The 9,723-nt window shown below is 38.7% G+C and overlaps 1 long non-coding RNA gene across 1 annotated transcript in view; it reads right to left on the reverse strand.

The window, feature by feature from the left end:
* LOC116712809 (uncharacterized) overlaps window positions 1-323 on the reverse strand; it is a 496-nt gene extending 173 nt beyond the window's left edge. Inside the window, exons 1-2 of the long non-coding RNA XR_004337682.1 lie at window positions 79-323; window positions 1-2 (exon numbers count right to left, since the gene is read on the reverse strand). The exon at window positions 1-2 is cut by the window's left edge and continues 173 nt beyond it. This is a non-coding gene — a long non-coding RNA (uncharacterized LOC116712809). The remainder of the gene's footprint in view (window positions 3-78) is intronic.
* Window positions 324-9,723: the final 9,400 nt, after the last annotated feature.

The raw sequence follows: 9,723 nt of genomic DNA on the forward strand, positions 1-9,723 counted from the left end.
CTCTAAACCAAATATTAAGTAATTAAAACACCATAACCAATAAATTCACAAAACATTACAAACATAACTACAAAATACCTTGACAACGACAGGACACGAGGCTGCTACACATAGCTCTGGCACGAGCTTCTGCTTCTTCTATGCTTACTTAAGTCTCGCAGCCTCACACATGCACACAAATCTCGCGATACCTTTTGACAAAAAATTATTTGACACGAAATAAAATACAATCATTTAACACAAATCTTAAAACGTGAACCAAACAACTTAAAATACATTATTCTATCTTTTAGAAATAAACATACATTTTGTCAAGAAATAAACTATTTATTGACACTTACACTTAAGGTAGTTTAAGCCTTAAGGTAGTTTAAGCCTTCAAGAAGTTTAAGCCTTCAAGTAGTTTAAGCCTTCAAGTAGTTTAAGCGGGAGCGCGCATCGCTCTAAACTGTCGCATATTGATGAGAAAACGGACTGAAATATGACCGAAGAGGAAACTATTGCGAAAGATATTCGTAATATTATCACGTTTCTTAGCCATGTAAGCCCTAAAACGGTGGGCTTTATTTCGCAGGTTAACTGTGATTACGTAGAAAAAGTTATTTCACTCGTAACTGTTTACTTCTTCAAGTTTGGAGGGGAGGCATTTTTTGGCAAAGCCTGCCGATATCTGCATGCCCTCTCTATTTTCCTCAGATATTATCCTATTGATGTGAAACTCATACCAGTAGCTCAGTGGATAAGTGGAATTATGTAGAAAAGGTTATGTCACTCTTAACTCTTTATTTCTTCAAGCTAGGAGGGGGATGCATAATTTGGCAATATGGATTTTGAGCCTGCCGATATATGCATGCCCAGTCTATTTTCCCCAAATGTCATCCTTTTGATTGAAACAGTACCAGTAGCTCAGAGAACAGAAATGATTATGTAGAAAAGTGAAATCCTTCCTAACTCTCTATTTAGCCGAGTTAGCAGGGGATACATGTTTTGGCACAGCAAATTATGAGCTGCCGATATTTGCATGCCCTGTTTTTCAGTTCAAAAGTGTTGTACAGAAATGAAAGTCACTCTAGTAGCTCAGAGGATATGTGCCATTATTAAGGAAAAGAATAATTTAAGATTAATTTTGGACAAAACGTTTGGCTCTCTCTTCCTTAAATCTCCCGGGTCCTTAGCGGGGGCGTGCTGCTAAAGTGAAACAACAACAATGCGCGTGTTGACGTCACAGAATCACAGAGTTTAATCCCATACAAAGCAACGCATGAATCAATCAACAAAGCTGCAGAGGAACAGAGATATGCATTATTTACCTTATACAGACAAAGACAGACAAGACAAAGACAGACAAAAAACAAAACAAAGACGAACAAAAAGCAAAGACGTGTCTTTGGAGAGAGCCGATGGAAAAAAGCAAAAATAGTGGCAGCTCTCTGAATTTTTTCTCCTGACACGAAATCTTATACTAAGGGGGTGTTTTTTCTGTTTAATATATGCACCCAAGGCGTTCCTCTTGTTGACCAACTGGAAACTCCCTTAAGCACTCAGAGAAACTTGGAACTCCCCCTAATTTACGGCAAAGATCAAAAGGCCATCTGGTCTCTGGGAAAACAAAAGAGCGAACCGCTTCGTCCTGATCCCTGTAGTTCCACGGCCATCCCTGGCACAGAAAAAACCTGAGATAACATTTCACAGATACCTGTGACATCTAAAGTCTCTTCCCCCAAGCTACAGTGCTTCTGCCCTGTGGGAAATGCTAATTTTATGGCTTCGTGTGGTCCAGCCGCACAGCGGGAGGCCCCATTGAGTGATCTGCATTTTGGCCCCTGTTTGTCTGGTTCAAAATAAGAGTGTTGAATATACCTTTTACACATGCCGTAAGATTAACTGTATTAAGCACCAAAAATAATCATTTTTCCTTAACACCATCCTCTAGAACATTTCATATAACACATTACTATCCAAAATCTTCAAATTGCAGGACAAGCATTTTCTGGCAAGGGACATTTGGAGGCCGCTGGTGACCTTCCTCACCTGTCAGTGGATTATTTGATCTTATGCATTCATTATTTCACAACACAGTAAGAAATATTTATAAAGAACCCACTTTACTCAAATCTAACTCTTAAGTAATTCACATTCATCAATCTGTGTCAACTGGGCGTTTCTTGACACAATGATGGTGGTGGTACCACCCTTACAAAAAAATCCCATGAAATTCACATGTGACCACATGTGGTTCCCATTTTCCACATATGATAAAGTATTTTGTTCATGTGATCCATGGTTTATTCAACATGGGATCACATGTGATCACATATTTCTCAAATGTGCCTTAATTTATGTGCCTCTGGCATCACTTAAATGAATGTTAAGTGATGCCAGAGGCATAAACTTCAACTTTAAGACAAAGCAACACTTATATTTATGTGTTAATAGAAATATTTGATAACAATATAAAGTATATAGTTAACTAAAAAAATAACCAACTGGTGTGAAATAAAAGTTTAAAATGCTTTATAAAATGAAATAATACAACATAAAGGGTTTAAGCCTGAGCTATTATATATATTTATGGATAAAGCGGACTTGAAGAGTTGCCTTTTTTTTCCCAAACAAAAGGTAAGAAATGTTTTAGTCGATTTGAATCTCAAGGTGTATCGAAAATGTTTACACAGAAATACAAATCTGGAAAGTAATGCGTACTGATAGTGATGTACCGGTGAACTTTTCCTTAGTGCTAAAGTGATGCTAAGCTAGCTAAACGTTAACTGAATGCTGGCCCATTTTACAGTTTGAAGGCATTATCTTGGGGCCCACAGGTCCCAAAACAAATCAGTGTGGATTTGATGGTTCGATGCTTCACTACTTAACCTTTACCTTGGCTATTTTTTTAATGGAGGGCACAACAGACGGCAGCTGTTTTTTCAGTCAAAATTAAAGTTGAGGACCGTTATAAAATAACGGTAATTTCTCCACCCTCCCTCTATGTCTGGAGCGCGTGCAGATGTGTGAGCTCGTCATTATGATGACATTCTTCCAGTTGAAAAATATAAATTGACCTGTTACTGTTTGTAACACTGCATGATTTTTCTTTTAATTGCCAAGAGAATTATAGTTTTATCAACTGAAGTGTTTCTTTAGCGTGACACAGGATAGTCACCAAACAACGTCACGTTATGCTGCTTTGCTTAGCAGATCAGAGCACCCCATGTCATTCTGGTCAATTACATACTGATGTAAAAGTAGGACTCTGCTGTGTGTGTGTGTGTGCACATAAAATGTAGTCAAGATCATAGGAGCTTTCTTTTATTTATTTTTACATTTTGTTCGAGGCCAGTGGTCCAGTGAAGCTCAGATGAGGAATGAATGGGGCAACACATCAGAACAGCCAGAGGACCTCATCACCTTCAGCACTAGAGAAGGAAAACTCCCCACCTGAGCATCAGCACCCTTGTGCCAGTAACCACAGCACCTTCACCTGTGGTTACTGGCACATATAAGAAGACCCCTATACAAGCCACCAATGCCAACATGTGTGTGTGTTCTAACCATCCTTGAAGACATTAAGGAGACTCAGTGGGTTCACAGTCGAATGCTACAGTCTCTCCTGAAACAAAGCGAAGGACCAGTCGCTGAGGTTTTACCCGAGGTTTTGTTTTCCCTCTCTGGACTGGCACTGATGGTATTAAACCCGTTTCTACACATCTGATTTTGACACGTTTATTGTCTGGGCCTAATTTTGGGCAAGTCTGTATGGAGTCATACTCAGAAGTTAAAAGTTGTTTCTGGTTCTCAACAGTGTCAAACAGAAGTAAATAAATTGTTGTTTTGTGTACATATATACTTGTCTTAGAAGTCTTGATTCATAGCTACAAGTTTACTTTAGTATGCAGTTATGTCTTAGAAAATTATTGAGATGTGACCTCATATTCATTGTGAAAAGTGAATAATATGAAGAAATTGGACATTTTCATGGCAAACAAATGGTGGTCCCATTATTTTATAATTGTATATATGTATATCACATATTTCCACATGTGGAAATGTGTGTATCACATGTAATTCCCATGTACCAAAATCACATGTATACATGTGCTTTCACATGTGATTCACATCTTTCACACATCATTCACATGTAATTTTTTTTTGTAAGGGCACTTATTGCTGTCTTACCCTTTGTTGTGACATAATGAATTCATAAGATCAAGCAAAAACAGGGCATGCAAATATCAGCAGCTCATAATTTGGTGTGCCAAAATATGCATCCACTGCTAACTTGAAGAAACAAACAGTTGAGAGTGAAATAACTTTTTCTACATAATCACACTTGTTCTATGAACTGCTGGTATAAGCTTTATATCAATAGAATAATATTTGGGGAAAATATATATGGCCTGCATGTATTGGCAAGCTAATAATTTGCTATGCCAAAAAATGCATCCCCCTGCTAACTTGAAGAAATGAAGAGTTAAGAGGGATTTCACATTTTCTACGCAATGACACTTGTTCTCTGAGCTACCGCTATAAGTTTCATATCAACAGGACAATAGACCGGGGATGCAAATATTGGCAGGCTCAGAAATTAAAATGCATCCCCCCTACATTAATAGACTAAACTACTAAGGATGCTATAAAATGTTCTACATAATGGGCCTTTGTTTTGTAATGCTTTAAGCTATTATGGTGTTAAAAAAATCAGGGAATTTCAAACCATGTTTTACAAAAATGAATCTTTAAGAATATCTCGGCAGGTAAGCGTTTCTCAGCACAACACATGCCCAAGGCATAAAAACCTAAGCCTAAAGGCCAATAACAGGCACCTTGGTGGAGCTGATTTTTATTCATTTTTTGTAATAATTCCTGTCATATCAAAAACACACAATTTCACTATGAAGTGATTTGTTTTCACAATATATATAGTATTTGATAATGTATGTAGAAATTATTTTATTGATAAAAAGAAAACAAAAAGAATTGCTCTTCGGGGCCCCTGGTGGCCACAGTAGGTACCGCACGCTACCTTAAAGTTTAAACCTTAAAGTTAAAACCTTAAAGTTTAAACCTTAACGTTTAAACTAAGGGTACCTAGGTTGAGGGAGAGACTCTCCTCTCAGGCAAAAAGTGTGAGAAGAAGACGCAGAATGTACAAGACAAGTTTATTTATTATATGTGTACACAGTCAGCTGCATAAAAAATACACAAAGATTTTTTAAAAACTTTATTTGGTCGTTAAACACCCAGCAACCCACATTACATTAGAAGAATTATGAAAATCAAACATGAACCAATCAGCACATTATCCCAGTGATTCTCTGAGGTTTGAATAAATCAGTAAAATCACAGTAAAGAGCCCGAAGTTCTCTAGAAAACTCAAAACATGAAATATGGAGTTAAAAAAGTAAAAACCAAAACAAACTGAGAGAAATTAAAGCTGAGAATCAATGATGACGTAAAACTTCAAGATTTAGCTTTTACAATGAACATAAAATATATAAAATCTTTATTTTCCAGGTTCCACATGTTTCTGAAAACTGCTCTAAGATCAGAGTTTCTGTAGGACATCCAGTTCTAAACTGGTTAAACTGGTTTCTCTGATGGAAGCTGAAGTTTCGCTGCAGTTTCCAGTGAAGCATCTTTTTATCTGTGGAGCTTTGAGGAACATTTTCATGTCAGCAGAAGGACGAAGCAGCAGAGAAAAGAGGTTTGAAGTGTCTTTCATGGCTTCAAAGCTGAACTGAAAATGATTCCCATGTTTCCATTCTCAGACCATTTCTGGTTCCAGGATGAAAATGAATCAGAGAGAAAAAAGATCAACTTTCCAGTTGAATCCAGTTCAGATCAAAACTCCACGAAGCCTCTAAATGGAGCCCAGTTTGAATTGGATCTTTATTGATCCAAAGAGACAAACAATAAATGACAGACACGAGAAAATAAACGGGAGGAAAACCTTGGAGGTCAGAGGTCATCATCATGATCCAGTCAGAGTCTCTTTAGACTCAAACTGCTGCAGCTTCAACCTCTGAGGATCAGCAGGACACTGAGACCATTCTCTACTTCACAGAGATCAGAACCTGCAGAGAGAAGAAGGAAGGAGAGAGCAGATCAGTGAGTGTTTCCAGCCTCTCTCCAGCAGCAGTCAGTGACGCAGCACATCCAGTAGATGGTTTCCAGGCTGCAGTCAGACTGATCTCAGAGCTGTGACCAGGATGAACCCGATCAGTTGTTTCCTGTTGAGCTGAGAGAGCAAACAGATCTGAGATCAGATCTGCTGCTGCCACAGTTTGATGGATGAGGACCACTGTCTCTAGACATGTTGGACGGCTGGAGTCCAGCTGGACTTCCTGGAGACATGGACACAGCAACAACACTCATCTTCACACCAACACAAACGCAGAAACACAGCAAGCTGCTGCTCCTCTGATTGGCTGATTGCTGTCTCTGTGTCCAATCAGGAAGCCTGAACCATTCTCCTCCCACTGAGAAGCTGCAGCTTTAAGAGAGTTTGTAGAAATCTGCTGTCAGAGTTTGTTGGTTCTGATCAGGAGGAAACCAGAACCACAGCTCCATGAAGCCAGCAGCTTGGTTCTGAAGGAGAACCGGGCCACACACACACACACATTCATGTGTGTGGGCGTGTGTGTGTGTGTGTGTGTACATATATACACATACATACTTTTAAGTACAATTCAACAACCTGGATGTCCATGTGACAATATTTTATTAACATTTATTTAAAAAAAAAAAAACTACTGTATTGTTTTTACCTCTAAAATATATATTTCTCAAATATCAATTGTTACAGCAATCGTGGATCCATTTAAGTAAATTTAAAGCAAGTACACTCTGCGGTCGGAGTCCCGTTCGGAAGTGCGGTCGGAGTCCCGTTCGGAAGTGCGGTCGGAAATGCCCCGAACGGGACTCCGACCGCGGCTCCGACCGCAGAGTGTACCTGCTTTAAATTTACTTAAATGGATCCACGATTAGCTGTAACAATTGATATTTGAGAAATATATATTTTAGAGGTAAAAACAATACAGTAGGGTTTTTTTATTTGAAATAAAGGTCGGAGCCGTGGTCTGAGATGCGGGGAGCCGCGTTCGGAAATTCGGATCAACTGACAAAACAGTTGGATTTTTAATTTTGCAGATTTTGGTTCAGCTGCTAAATAAAAGCTGGAGAGTTTATATTTTGGAAACCAGTGTAGAGTCTGAAAACATGTTATATATTTAAAACTCAATAATACATCCAGGCTGAAGCCTTTGTGCTATGAGTGACCTACACATTCAACAGACTCAGGCTGCCATATACAGATAAACACCACAGCTGGGAGGCCCAACATATACAAACAATGGTGCCAAAGCACGTTGACACGTGGCAAGAGGAAGATGAAATCGAACCTACGCCCTTCCTATTACAAGACAACAACGCTACTCTCAGAATCTTGACTTTTGGATCCCACAGAGGAATGTTATTGACAACCTCAAAATATACTTCAGTTTTTCTGATTCAGCTCAATTCTTCCTCTAAAACCAGGTTCTGAGTCTCTGATGTCAGCAATTATAAATCACTGCAATTAGTAAACATGATTTGATTTTAAAATAATTGGACATAATTTATTCTCCTTGTTAATTTATCATTTCTCTTTCATACATTTTATTCATTGTTAGCTTTCAGTGCCTGCGATGGACTGGTGACCTGTCCAGGGTGAACCCCGCCTCTCGTCTGATGACAGCTGGAGCTGGGCCCCACCGGCCCCCCTCACCACCCTGCAGGGATCAATGTGTTCAGATCATGGATGGAAAGATTTTATGGTAGATTGTCTCCCTTAAGACCTCACTGAAAACAGCTTCATAGTTGATGCCTCAACATCAACTGATTCTATGATATTGCTGACTATTTTTTCTACTTCTAACATAAACAGGTAAAGAAGTAACCTAGAAATGTTTCCCCACCCCAGGCATCCGGTCCCAATCATCATCGGTTCCGATGATGTCACATGCATAGCGAGTCCGCTACGTCTTAAAATTGTAAGTCAGACTTTTTTCTTTGCCATTTGTCTGTACTCTTTAAAATACAAGTGTTCTTTTTTTGTAGGTTTCTGTAAAGTGCAGTGAATGGGAATGTTCTGCCGTTGATCCTCACTGTTCTTAGGAAGGAGAAATGTCAGTATGTTTGCAATAATACTGGAATACTGTGATATTAAATTAAAACAATACTCTGTCCTTGGTTAAATATTTCTCACATTTCCTCTAAAGTGTACCTATTGTTTCATTGTACTAATTTTCATAAGCATGTTGTCTGCAAATTTTGAATGCATTGACAATTTGTACAATTCTGTACAAGTACATATTGGCAATGTACTCTTGAAAAATGTAAATGTATTTAAAATAAAATGTGATTTGTTATGCATGCCTGCATCCAACTCTATGACCATTCGTGACGCCAACATTCACCATCCGACCCGATGGAACTGGAGAGGTTCTGAAGGAGGAGTGGCAGAGGATCCCCAAATCCAGCTGTGAAAAACCAGTTGCATCATTTCCAAGAAGACTCATGGCTGTACAAGCTAAAAAGGGGTTTCTACTGAGCAAAAGGTCTGAATACTTATGACCATGTGATGTTTCAGTTTTTCTTTTTTTTTTTATAAATTTACAAAGCTTTCTACAATTCTGTATGTTTTCTGTCAAGAGGGGATGCTGAGTATACATTAATGAGAAATAATATGAACTTTTCTGAGATTAGCAAATGGCTGCAATGAAACAGAGTGAGAAATTTAAAGGGGTATGAATACGTTTCATTCATTAATTCACCAGGGACTTTGATTTTGCTCATTAAAACAAAATCAGAGTAAAGGAAAAACATGGATATTTGAAATGTCCGTGATTGTATTCAGTGACTCAAATATAAAATACATAAAACAGCTTTCCTAGCAAGTTGGCAAACAGCTGTGGAAATTATTGCTGTGATTCAACCAACAATTTTCTGATTTTCTAATGAGCAAACATTTAAAACCAGAAAGACTCGGAAATGGAGCGATGGTCAGAAAGAGGTCAAGTTTTCCATATTAAAGAAAGTCCATAAAGTAACGCATTTGATCCACAATGTCTGATTCAATCTGGATTTTCTACTGATAAAAGCCCAGAGAAATCCTCTCTGATCAATAAATTATTGACTTCATATTGAAATATTTTCCATCCACCAATCAGGAACCCAGATATCTCAGCCGGGCCACAAACACTCAGAACCTACTGGTACCAGTTTGACTCCACTATGAAACTGGGAGCAAACTCAGCTTGTTGTCTGGGTTACAGATGAAAACTCAGAGAAAATCAGAGTTCCTGATTGAAACCAGGTGCTGCAGCTCTGCATCATAACCAGAACCAGAACCAGAACCAGGCCCAGTTCTGGTTCTGTCCAGCAGCTCAAAGAGAGAAAACCCAGTCAGGACTGGAAACCAGAAGAATGTGGAGTTAAAACTCACCTGATCAGATCTTTGCTTCTCCTTCTGTTCACACAAACCGAGTCGGAACGAACTGGACCCGATTCTCCAGAACTTGAACCGGACCCACCTGTGGCTCCGCCCCCTCTCACAGCAGAGGTGTGTTGCTAATGAGAAGAATCCTGTCTGATCATCACTACCAGGAAATAAATGGAAAATAACAACCAGTTCACATTTCAGTTTATAGCTTATTTATGTTTAAACATTTCAAGATTTTTTTTCCA

The sequence above is a fragment of the Xiphophorus hellerii genome, chromosome 22 (genome assembly GCF_003331165.1).
Source record: "Xiphophorus hellerii strain 12219 chromosome 22, Xiphophorus_hellerii-4.1, whole genome shotgun sequence".
Classification (NCBI taxonomy): Eukaryota; Metazoa; Chordata; class Actinopteri; order Cyprinodontiformes; family Poeciliidae; genus Xiphophorus; species Xiphophorus hellerii.